At 40.3% G+C, this 13289-nt stretch overlaps 1 protein-coding gene across 1 annotated transcript in view; it reads right to left on the bottom strand.

The window, feature by feature from the left end:
• Positions 1 to 3755: 3755 nt before the first annotated feature.
• The window catches only part of LOC126343240 (insulin-like growth factor-binding protein-related protein 1), a 144204-nt gene continuing 134670 nt past the window's right edge, over positions 3756 to 13289 (bottom strand). The window contains exon 5 of the mRNA XM_050001922.1: positions 3756 to 4065. The gene's annotated coding sequence lies outside the window, so the exon portion shown is untranslated. The remainder of the gene's footprint in view (positions 4066 to 13289) is intronic.

Raw genomic sequence — 13289 nt, 5'->3', positions numbered from 1 at the left:
AGTAATCCTCTAGTAATCACTATCTAGCATATTACACTGTCTTCTACCTTTAAGCTCTCATATTTTCAAATCACATCTGGTTCAGTTCCCAACAACCCATCTTTTCTTCTCATCCCCTCTGGTAAGTCTCCCCTGACTGGGGTTCAGGGTGACTGATCTGAACTGTACTCCTTTCCCTAAACCTCTCCAGCCCTTTCCCTTCACACCACTTCCTTCCTTTTCAACTCTTCTGCTAGAAGAAGGAGGCATTGGTTCCTACATCTTTTAGAAGTTAAACACTTTTGTATGTGTATGTGTGTGTGTGTGTGTGTGTGTGTGTGTGTGTGTGTGTGTGTATGTGTGTGTGTGTGACTTTATATTATCAATAATTGATTATTTTCATTGATATATATTTATAGTTAGCATTTCTAATGATATTTTTTAAGTATTTGGTGTGTCCTTTGGTCCAAAATTACCTAAGGGCCATCGAGCGTGCATGCATAGTTGCATATTAAGCATTTATGAATGCCTGTGTCTTACTTGCTTACAGGATTAGTAGAAGCTTTTGTTTGTAGGTAATTTCTTCAAAGGAGAAGTAATTGTGGGTGAGGATATAGTTTGTCATGATGATTAGGAAGGAGATTGTTGGTTTGGAATCCATTGAGCACTAGAAAAGGTAGTGTTCATAGTGATAAGGCTGGAATGTTAGTGTAAAGGGAGATGACACCAACAGTGATGAGCAGGCACCATGTGGTAGAGGGACAGGAAGTGGAAATTGGAAATCTGTGGTAAGGACTATGGGACCAAAATGCTGAGGTCTTTGGTCCCTAGGCTTATGCGCTACTTAATCTAACTTTAACTAACTCATGCTAAGGACAACACACACCCCACGCCCATGGGAGCACTCGAACCCCCAACAGGGGAGCCGCGTGAACCATGACAAGATGCCTCAACCACACGGATACCCCATGCAGCCAACAGGAACTGTGGAGAGTCTGTGGAGTAAACAATTGATATCATTTACATAGGAGAATAGATTCTGGGTAATAGTCTGAAGGTGATGATCTACAAGAGCAGAGATCCTTTCAGTGGGACAGATTAACCGTCCACAGTGGGCCATCCAGGGTGGTTTGGTTTATGGACCTTAAGAATCATGTCGGAGAGTGGGGAGTGGTAGAGGTGAGCAGAGGGATGGACTCTGGGAAGACATTCTGGGATGGGGCTAAGGATTTGAGGAGAGACTGGAGATCCTGCTACATTTCTGGAATGGGGTCACTGTGGCAAGGTTTGTAGGTGAGTGTATCTAACGGCTGGTGCAGTCCTTCTGCCAAGTAATCCTTGTGGTTCAAAACAACAGTGGTGGAGCCTTTGTCCACAGGAAAGATTATAAGGTCAAGACAAGTTTTTAGAAAGTGTACTGTAGTTCTTTTTGCAGATGTAAGGTTAGTTTGTGTGCTGAGGGATTTGGGGAATGATGGTGAGGTAAGATTTGAGGTTAAGAAATTTTGGAAAGTTAACAGGGGTTGGTTTGTGGGCAGTGGGGTGGATCACAGTTGGATGGAGCAGTGAACTGAGTTAGGCAGGGTTCAATGGTCTTTGGTTGAGTCTAATTGGTAGGTTTGGTGGCGACAAAGTGTTTCCACTGTAAGGACAGGAGGAAGGAGGGGAGGTCTTTAATAAGCCCTGAATGACTGAATTTGGGAGTCAGGCAAAAAGTGAGGCCTTTGGAAAAGATTGATATTTTTGTGGGGCTAAGGCTATGACTGTGTTTCGAGTCTTTTGAGGTTCTGGATTCTGTGTGGCTGTGGGAGAGAGTTTTGGAGGGTTAGGTAAATGCAGTAGGGCTGCAAGACAGGGTTTGTCAGCTATGAGGGGATGTGGGGGAGGTTTGGAAGTTGTTGTAGAGCTGGTGCACAATTGCACTGCAATGCAGGAGCAGGAAGCGAGCAGAGTGGAGAATTTTTCAAGGGGGCATTGTGCATGTTGCTCTAGTTCCTGGAGAGCAAGAATTTCAATGTGTGCTATGGTTTCCAGGTATTTGGGATTGCATAGCAGGAGAATTTTACAGGTGGAGAGAAGGTATTGCAAGGTGATTTGGGCTTGGTTTATAAGCTTTTTCAAGACTATGTTGGTGAGGACTAAGGATTGGCAGAATATGAACAGATAGAGGTCATTGTGGACTGAGCGGTGGCAGCTGGAAATGGCTAATTTGATGCTAAGGCCAATTGGGGGGATTCCATGAGCCAAGCAATAACACAGGAACAGTGTGTGTGACTGAGTTCTAGCTATGGATAAGGAAACTTTTCGATAATAATGCAGATGGAAGGAACAAGGATCCATGGTGGTGGAAAAACGCAAGAAATTACATAATGTTGAATTGCGTCCGAAAATTTTGCAAAAATACACCCAACAATAAAAAAAATGGGAAAAATAATGAGAAGGCAGGGCTACCTGTGACACCAGTCATGTGATCTATGAGCTAAGCTGCAACCACTGTGCTGTATTCTGTCTGAGCATGACAACCAAAAAGTTGTCTGTCTGCAAGAATGGCCACTGCCAAACTGTGGTCAAGAAATAACTGGACCATCCCATTGCTGAGCTCACTACCCAACATGATATTCTTCATTTCAATGACTGCTTCACAGCCTGTGGGATATGGATCCTTCCCACCAACACCAGCTTTTCCAAATTGCACAGGTGGGAAGTCTCTCTGCAATAAGTCCTACATTCCCATAGTCCTCCTGGCGTCAACCTTCCTTAGTCATTGTCCTCATCCACTCAGCCCCTGCCCAGTTCCCATTTTGGCATTACACAGCCCTCTATTCCACCAATGCACCCAGTCTTTTTACTTCTCTCATTTTCCACAACCCCCCCCCCCCCCCCCCCCCACCTCTCCCCAGCCCTCTGTCTAACCTCCTGATCGCACCTAGCTGCCCTACCCTCTCTTCACCTCATCTGTCCCCCACCCCTCTCCTGCTATTCCTCACTCTCCCCACTCCAGCCTCCTCCTGACTGCCATCCCGTTGCCTCCCTCGTCATGCACTGCTGCTGCTGCTCAGTGTTGCTTCAGCTGCTAGAGACTGCAGACATGTGTGTGTGAGTTGCATTTGTATGTCTGTTTGTCTGTCTGTCTCTCTCTCTCTCTGTGTGTGATCTAATTTTGACAAAGACCTAGTGGCCAAAAGCTTATATTGTGACAGTCTTTTTGTTTTGCCTATCTGTGTCTCATCATCTCCACTATCTTTTTCATAATATTAATACATTCCATCCTGGATTTTCCATTGTTTACATATGAAACTATTTTGTTCTTGCTCTTGATAAAAAGCTCATATCATAACCAAGCATTACAATCATTTAAAGTATCCTGTATATTGTGTATAAATTTAGTGACAAATATTGAGCCATGAAGAATGATGTAAGCTACAATTGTCTAATGTTAGCTTAGTGTATTTCCCATCTCAGAGTTTGCTATTGCTATTAACTAAGCCCTTGTGTTTTTTATTAGACAGACGCGATCCAACCAAGCCTGGAGAGCAATTGGTCTCATAATGGTTGGTCCCCCAAATACTATTTTATTTTCAACATAACTGAATGCCTTCATCATATCCCAGGAATCCATGAAGGCAAATTATCTGGCTTACCTTGAAAATACATTGCTTACACAAGCACATTTCGATGATTATTCCAAAAGATCGCTTACCCTTGACACTTATGTTCTGTTCACATTTTGAACATCACTCTACTTAAGCATAGTAATAAAATAAATTTGAAGTTAGTAATTTTATAATGAAAAATTTTATTACAATCATTTCTTTCCTTCACATATTCATTAAAATTACTAAAAATTAACACATTATCAGAAAGTTAACATATTGTATTGCTCTTATTAATACTAAAGACTACATATATTATTGTCAGGTACATTCTAAATTAATAGCAATACATTGTTGTGACATAATACAACTGTTGTTCTAAATGTGTTACAATTTCTGCTATACACACTAAAATGCAGTTATTGTCACCACAACAGTGTCTATTACAATCCTTTTTTTTAATTTTGTTAGATGGTTTATTCTTCAGCTCCTCCTGTAAAAGAAAAATTGTAAATGAAACACTACAACATTTACTTTATTAGTGTTGAATAAACAATAAAATGAGATGTAGTCTCGTGCTTTTGTAACATATAATGACATCTGGTACTAATTAGCTGGATGTAATTTCATTTCAAATTACAAATAAATTCATACCACACTGTGTGTCACTAAAGATGTGGCTATTCATATAAATGAATGAACAATAAAATGTGTTATCATCAATCAAGATACACATGCCATTATGAATGGTAATTTTTAAAAACTGAGTGAAGTAGTTGTTTTCTGCAAATATTAATTTTCCCCATTTCGCAGTCAAACATTAAAGCTACAAAAATTTCTGTAAAGAAACTTATTTTGCATTTTTACTTGTATTCAGTTCTCTTTTTTTGCTGTTTTTAACATTAATTCTTGTACAGGTGACTGCATATGTTCACTTTCACACAGTCATGAGCTTAGTATATCTGGTAGCATTATATTCATAGACCTTAAGTCTAAGCATGTGTATTGTGTTCCCTCATTTTTTATAAAGTAATAACCAAATTTCTGAAGTTCTATCACTGCTTAAAACCAATTTATTAAAGAGAGTAATCTATTGTTAGTTTCTGTAGTTAATGATGTGCGTAGATTAACAGTAGTTGTAACTGGTTCCTAAGGTGCTCAGAAGTAGCCTTTAATGGATTCTTCTGCATGATAACATTTAACTTGAAGCTGCAGATAGACACATTTGAAACTAGAAAAATGTGTACGTTGGCAGTACTTTGAATTGAAGGCTAGTGAGGGCCAACCAATCTGGCGTCTCATAATTGTAAAGTTTTCTCGAGCAAATTTTCCTTTTGATACAATGTTTAATCTCACTCATCACTCATTACTTAGGCTTCTCTCCTGATGGTCACTATGGAGGACAGTGTGTCTATTACTAATATGTTCATTACTTGAGTCTGAAGAGATACCAGTAAAGGCAAAAGAATGTGTATCTAGTTTTCTGTACGTTATAGCACTTGAATCATGTTGTCACTTATGCATCTCTTTATTTTAGCATTTAGTTGAACAGATAATTTAATTTTCTAGTATTGTTATAAATATAAAGTGTCTGTTTGACTTGCACCAAACCCTTAAATACTATAATTTATTATGGCGAACGGTGGAAACTTCAGGTACGAATATCAACAGTGTGGGAAAAGACAGACTGCTAATTACCATAAAGAAGGCATGTCAAGTTTCAGACAGGCACGATAAAAAGACACTTACCTATAGCTTTTGGCCAGAGCCTTCGAGCCTTCATCAGAAAAAGCAAACACACACACACACACACACACACACACACACCTAAAGAAAACAAAAAACTTCGGAATGTTAGGATCTGAACCCAGATCATTCAGACGACTGTCACAGATGATGGCCACACAGTAATGGAGTGTTTGTGGTGTTCTAGCAGGTAGGGAACTAGATTCAGGCCCTGGAAGACCCAAGTTCAATCTCAGACAGGAGAAGAGATTTTTCCTCATTTCAGTCCCTCCAGAGTGGCTCCCATTCCACTCATCCTGCTGTCAAATGAGTACTGGGGATTTTTCCCAGGATAAAAGGGTGGCCAGGGTGATGGGCCCACCACCCACCCCTTCTTTAGTGCCACAGCGAAAAAAGGCTGCACTCTACCTGCAGTTAGGTCAGTAGCCTTATTACTAGCTTTTACCACAGAGTTAGGCATTCAGTAATGGAGATAGACTGAACTAACTACAATTCATTACTCTTCTCTGACTCATTTTTATATAAAGAAGCTGACATAAAGCAACAAAGTGTCAACTTATACACATACCCAGTGTATCCTTGTAACTGGTGTCCCCATCTACAAGCACTGTGAGCTCTGACACATTTTTATATTCTGAGAATCAGCATTTCAAAACAGTTGACTCTAAAATACACACATTTTGTACATAAATTTAGCCTTCTCATCCACATCTGAGAACATCAGTGTACTTTTTGTCATAGGGTACAAGTGCCAAATTTCAAATTATGGTGCAACAAATAAAATAATTCCACTTAAGTAGTGAAATGTACCACAGTGATACAGTAAAGTCTATTCTAGATGTTTCAATTGTGGTACGGGCCTCTTGGATACATTATCCAATCCATACTTCACTTCTACTATGTGCCACATATACTGAAAAATCAAAACATTGTGACTATCTTCTTAATAGTATTTTTGTCCATTTTTGGGATATAACATTGTGGCAATGCCACATGATGTGACATTAAATTAAAGACTATTGTGTTGTGGGCATGGATTTGGCACCCAGTAGCATCCCAGAAGTGTTCCGTTGGCTTCAGATCATGCAAATTTGGTAGCTAAGGCATCATGTAAGTTTAGTGTCACACTTTCTAAACCCCTATTTCATGATTCTTCCCTTTTCACATGTAGGTGGAGATGGCATTACTAGGGGGAACACATCAAACACGAAGGGATGCAGGTTGTCCATAATAATGTTCGTGTAGTCCACAGTAGTCATGGTGTCTTTGATTACTACTACAGACCCCATGGAACCTCAAGTAAATGTCCACTGTAGCTTAATACTGCCTCCATCAGACTGCAGACTGCAGACTGCAGACTGTTTTGAGAATCTATTTGTTGACGTGCTGTAAAAGGAAATGTGATTCAGGTGACAGAAGACTTTTTATTAAATCCACAGTCCAATCTCCATGTTCTCATGCTCAATGCAGTCATAACTGATGATAATATGGGGTCAGCATGAAGACATGGAGGGGTTATCTGCTGTGGAGCCCCAAGTTCAACATTGTGCACTGAAGAATGCACTCCAAAACACCCATGCCAGCACCAACACTGTACTTTGTCATCAGATCTGCTATAGATCATCGCCTGTCCTTGTTTACAGAGTGCACACACCTCTGTTGTATTGTGATGAGGCATGAATGTCTAACACTTTGTTGCCTACTCTTGGTTCTTCATTCTTCAGCCACTTTTTGTACATGCTCACAACACTAGACACAAACAGCCAACCAGGTTCAACATTTATGAGATGCTTGTTTCGAGCTGCCAATCCAGACTAATCTGTTCTTTGTCAAAATCACTTATGTCAATTGAGTTCCTCATCTGAAGATTGTATCATTTCTAGAATGATTCCATAGTTATCTTTGTCCCACTTACATACTTTCCTGTCTGTGCTATGTGTCATAGTGCCATCAGGTGGCAGTCAGTCTCATTGCACATAGTAATTGTAATATTTTCACTCCGAAGTGTATTTAGTTTGATTTACTTTCTCATTAGCTACAGCCATTGAAGCTTGGTTTAAAATTTAAGACGCTATAACTTTTCTGTGTATATACTACACAAATCTCCAATACTATTTCTGAAAGTCAAACTGAATGACTCACAAAAAGTTTTGTGTCAGTTGCACATCTGTAAAACTTTGTGGGTTTAGATTCTAGGAAAGCAGAAAATGAAACAATAAGCCTTATGAAACTGGAAATAGAACTTTACTGTGAACTAAAAAATTAAACAATAATCTAAATAAAGGCAACTAGTTCCAAAGTACACACTTCTACATAAGTATGAAACGAAATCTGTTGCTACATTGCTTAACCCTGCGCATTGAAAAATGCTTGGGTCTTACTTGGCAAGTAATCGTCAAGGTGATTGAGATGTTGCTGCTGATGCATGTTGCATCCTTTGACAGCAGCCCTTCTTAGGTGACCCAGTGTCTGAGGAAGATTCCTGCAAAAATCAACTGCTAGCTTCAACTGGTTTCAAGCATTCTCAATTTCTTTTATGACAGAAGATACGATAGGTCATTCTATTTAGTTGATCACTGGAGGGCGATATTAATGAGGTGGACACAGTGTAATCAAGAATTTTCAACTTAAAAGGTGAACTCACCACTAAAATTTTGACTGCATCTCTGAACAGAACTTTGGAGGATACATTCCCAACACAGTACAGTTCTAAAATTATGCTTGATACCAAAGAGAGACATCTGACATTTGTACATGATACCAGGTCAAAACATGACTGGACCACATCCATACCAAACTGTGGAACAACATTCCTGAGATATATATTAGTACAATTCTGACAGCACACTCTTTATGACAACAATCAGATGCCAGAAAAACCTTGCAATTGCTGGTGAAGAGATCCAAACACCAGAGTCAATTTCCCTTACCCACTTTCTTCACACATCATGGTTCTGGGGAACTTGTATAGTGTCTTCTTCAATATCCCTAGCTCTGTAATGCAGATATTTCTTCCTTTTATTTGTTTTAAATGTTCATATACTTGTACTGAGGAGTCATAGAATATATGTCTAATCTAGGAGTGCAAGAAGCAAATTAGCTAAAACATTCACAGAGAAAGAATGTTTAATAGCTTTTGATCTGTTAATAAAGGATGGTATGTGCCTCAAGATCTTGTGTTACATGTGTTTAAATTATTTTCTTCTGCAACAATAATATTTTTGACACACTACTCGCATGTTCTCATATGATGGCTGAATATTTCAAACTAATTCAAAATATGGGTGATATACTACCTTTGACAGCTACTGCCCATGCTAAACTATTCAGCCTATATATATATATATATATATATATATATATATATATATACAAAGATTCCAAGACTTACCAAGCGGGAAAGCACCGGTAGACAGGCACAATAAAATAACACATCAACACACACACAAAATTACGAGTTTTTGCAACCGGCGGTTGCTTCGTCAGGAAAGGGGGAAGGAGAAGGAAAGATGAAAGGATGTGGATTTTAAGGGAGAGGGTAAGGAGCCATTCCAATCCCAGGAGCGGAAAGACTTACCTTAGGGGGAAAAAGGATAGGTATATACTCGCACACACAGACACATATCTATCCATACATATACAAACATGTCTGCTTGTGTCTGTGTATGTGCGGATGGATATGTGTGTGTGTGTGTGTGTGTGTGTGTGTGTGTGTGTGTGTGTGTGTGTGTGTGTGTGTGTGTGTGCGCGCGAGTGTACACCTGTCCTTTTTTCCCCCTAAGGTAAGTCTTTCCGCTCCCGCAATTGGAATGACTCCTTACTCTCTCCCTTAAAACCCACATCCTTTCGTCTTTCCCTCTCCTTCCCTCTTTCCTGAAGAAGCAACCGTTGGTTGCGAAAGCTAGAAATTTTGTGTGTGTGTTTGTGTGTTTTATTTATTGTGCCTGTCTACCGGCGCTTTCCCGCTTGGTAAGTCTTGGAATCTTTGTTTTTAATATATTTTTCCCATGTGGAAGTTTCTTTCAAAAATGACCAGTATATTTGAAACGGCAATAAAAACTAAACGAGCAGCGATAGAAATACACCGTTTGTTGCAATATGCTTGGGACAACAGTACATTTTCAGGTGGACAAACTTTCGAAATTACAGTAGTTACAATTTTCAACAACAGATGTGAAAGATATAGAAGACAACGCTGTCTGTGGGTGCACCATTCTGTACGTCGTCTTTCTGCTGTAAGCGTGTGCTGTTCACAACGTGCAAGTGTGCTGTGGACAACATGGTTTATTCCTTAGAACAGAGGATTTTTCTGGTGTTGGAATTCCACCGCCTAGAACACAGTGTTGTTGCAACAAGACGAAGTTTTCAACAGAGGTTTAATGTAACCAAAGGACCGAAAAGCGATACAATAAAGGATCTGTTTGAAAAATTTCAACGGACTGGGAACGTGACGGATGAACATGCTGGAAAGGTAGGGCGACCGCGTTCGGCAACCACAGAGGGCAACGCGCAGCTAGTGCAGCAGGTGATCCAACAGCGGCCTCGGGTTTCCGTTCGCCGTGTTGCAGCTACGGTCCAAATGACACCAACGTCCACGTATCATCTCATGCGCCAGAGTTTACACCTATATCCATACAAAATTCAAATGCGGCAAACCCTCAGCGCCGCTACCATTGCTGCACGAGAGACATTTGCTAACGATATAGTGCACAGGATTGATGATGGCGATATGCATGTGGGCAGCATTTGGTTTACTGATGAAGCTTATTTTTACCTGGATGGCTTCGTCAATAAACAGAACAGGCGCATATGGGGAACTGAAAAGCCCCATGTTGCAGTCCCATTGTCCCTGCATCCTCAAAAAGTACTGGTCTGGGCTGCCATTTCTTCCAAAGGAATCATTGGCCCATTTTTCAGATCCGAAACGATTACTGCATCACGCTATCTGGACATTCTTCGTGAATTTGTGGCGGTACAAACTGCCTTAGACGACACTGCGAACACCTCGTAGTTTATGCAAGATGGTGCCCGTCCACATCGCACGGCTGATGTCTTTAATTTCCTGAATGATTATGTCGATGATCGTGTGATTGCCTTGGGCTATCCGAAACATACAGGAGGCGGCGTGGATTGGCCTCCCTATTCGCCAGACATGAACCCCTGTGACTCCTTTCTGTGGGGACACTTGAAAGACCAGGTGTACCACCAGAATCCAGAAACAATTGAACAGATGAAGCAGTACATCTCATCTGCATGTGAAGCCATTCCGCTAAACACGTTGTCAAAGGTTTCGAGTAATTTCATTCAGAGACTACGCCATATTATTGCTACGCATGGTGGATATGAGGAAAATATTGTACTATAGAGTTTCCCAGAGCGCAGCGCCATCTGTTGATGACGATTGTAACTACTGTAATTTCGAAAGTTTGTCTGCCTGAAAATGTACAGTTGTCCCAAGCATATTGCAACAAACGATGTATTTCTATCGCTGCTCGTTTAGTTTGTATTGCCGTTTCAAATATACCGGTCATTTTTGTGTTTGTGTGTGTATGAGCAATTTAAGATTTGTTTTGACATGAGCTTGGAAGCCAAAAGTTGAAGCAATTTGTGTTTTTTTTCATATTTTTTATAATAATCAGTTGAGTATACAAAGGAAGACATGGTTAGCAGATGTACTTCCAGTGCAATTTTATTTTCTAACACCATGATTGATTTCAGCCACCAAGGCAATTTTGAAGTGGTTATGAGCCTACTGTCATGGAGGTACACAGACAGACTCAGAGTCGGTCAGTAAGACTGTCTGTCTATCTGTCTGTGTGCTTCCACAATCTTAGAGTCATAACCAACTGAAAATAGCCTAGCTTGCTGAAACTGCTCCTGGTATTAAAAAATAAAATTGCAACTGCTGCTGTAATTTGTTTCTGAGATGATAAACTTGCTCATGGTAATATAAAAGATTGGAAAGTCATTTACTGATGTACAAAACAGCAAGGGTCTCTTGTGGAACTCCTGTATCCACTGCACCCAGCTCTGATGCAGCTTGAATTCCATTATCAGTAACAATTAAAATAATCAATTTTGACCACGTAATGTAACAGGATAGATAAAAAAATCTACTCATCAAGTGATGGCAGGAGAACACACATATAAAAAGATTTCACTTATATAAGCTTTTGGAGCCAGTGGCTCCTTCTTCTGCAGAAGAGTTGAAGGGGAAGGAAGAGGGGTGAAGGGAAAGGAACTGGAGAGGAGCAGGAATTGGGGTAGAGTTCGAGTAAGTCACCCAGGAGTCTGGGTCAGTGGAGACTTACCGGGCTTAAGGCTGGTAAGTCTCCATTGGCCTGGTCTCTTGGTGACTTTTCTGAACTCTACCACTTTTCCTAACCGTCTTCAGTTCATTTCCCTTCATCCTTCTTCCTTCCCCTTCAACCCATCTATCAGAAAAAGGTGCCACTGGCTCCAAAAATGTTTATCTGTCCAGTTATCATCAGTATGTATTTCCTGCCTGTTAAGTGAAACTTAGCCCATGCCCGCACTATTCTGCTCAAACTATGGAATTATGCTCTCTTTAGAAGAATTTCATGGTTCACCCAGTAAAAGGTTTCGGACAGCTCATACAGGATTCTGACTGGTACCATTATGCTGTTTACAGATTTCAGAATACGATCACTAAAGGATACATAGTGTTCTGTGTTAACAGCACTTGCTGAATACCTATACTGCATAAGGTGGTGCAGTGGTTAGCCCACTGGACTCAGGTTTGGGGAAAAACAGTCAAATTTCCATCTAGACATCTACATTTAGGATTCCATTATCTATCTAAATCACTCCAGACGAATTCTGAGATTAGATGGCCAATTTCATTCCCCATCCTTGAATCAATGTATGTTGGCGCTCTGTTTCTGTCGACCTTGATTTCAATTTGACATTAAATCCTAACCTTCTTTTTAGGAAACCAAACTGTTCTTCTGAACATCAGTTCTTCTGGGACTTTGGCAGAATTTGTTAGTGGAGAGAATGAGCATTAGTTTAATGTCAGTTTTATCACCTTTTCTTAGAAGTGCTTCCACGCAAGCTTATTTTAATCTCTCTGTTATATTACTTTGTTGTGGAGATTAATTAAAAAACAACTGAAGGCAAAAAATTGCTGTAACCAGTATACAAGGGTCACCCCAAAAGAAATGCACACTATTTTTGTAAAAGTACAGTTTTCATTCTGCATCTGTGAAAGTTTGACAGTGTGTAGATACATCCTTTCTGCTTATTTTCAAACTTAGTTCAACCTGTTCCCGTGCGTGGTGCCATCACAGCACCTCTTCAAGATGGCTGCTACACTTGACGTTCGTGAGATGCAACGTGCTGTCATATAATTCCTGTACTGTGAAAACGAAACAGTGGGAAACATCCACAAGAGATTGAAAATGGTGTATAGAGATGCTGCTGTCGATTGCAGTAAAGTTAGTCGGTGGGCAAGTAGGTTACATGATGAAAGTGGGCACAGCAATATGGAGGATTGTCCTCACAGTGGCAGGCATCGTACTGCACACACTCCAGACAATGTGCAGAGAGTTAACGAATTGGTGACTGCTGACAGATGCATCACAGTGAACGAATTGTTGGGATAGTGGATAGGAGAAGGAAGTGTTTGCAGAATACTGAAAGTGTTGGCATTAAAAAAAAGGTTTGTGCCAGGTGGGTTCCCAGGACGTTGACAGTGGCTCACAAAGAAACAAGAAAAACAGTATGCAGTGAACTTTTGGAACAATACGAGAATGGTGGAGATGAATTTCTTGGAAGAATTGTGACAGGTGATGAAACATAGCTCCATCATTTTTCACCAGAGACAAAGAGGCAATCAGTGGAGTGGCATCATGCAAATTCATCCAAGAAAAAAAAATTCAAAACCACACCTTTTGCTGGAAAAGTTATGGCTATGGTGTTTTTCGATTCTGAAGGACTCTTGCTTGTGGA

Source organism: Schistocerca gregaria, chromosome 1 (genome assembly GCF_023897955.1).
Source record: "Schistocerca gregaria isolate iqSchGreg1 chromosome 1, iqSchGreg1.2, whole genome shotgun sequence".
NCBI classification, from domain to species: Eukaryota; Metazoa; Arthropoda; class Insecta; order Orthoptera; family Acrididae; genus Schistocerca; species Schistocerca gregaria.
Note: the sequence above shows the minus strand (reverse complement) of the source record. Positions and strands in the feature narration are given on the sequence as shown.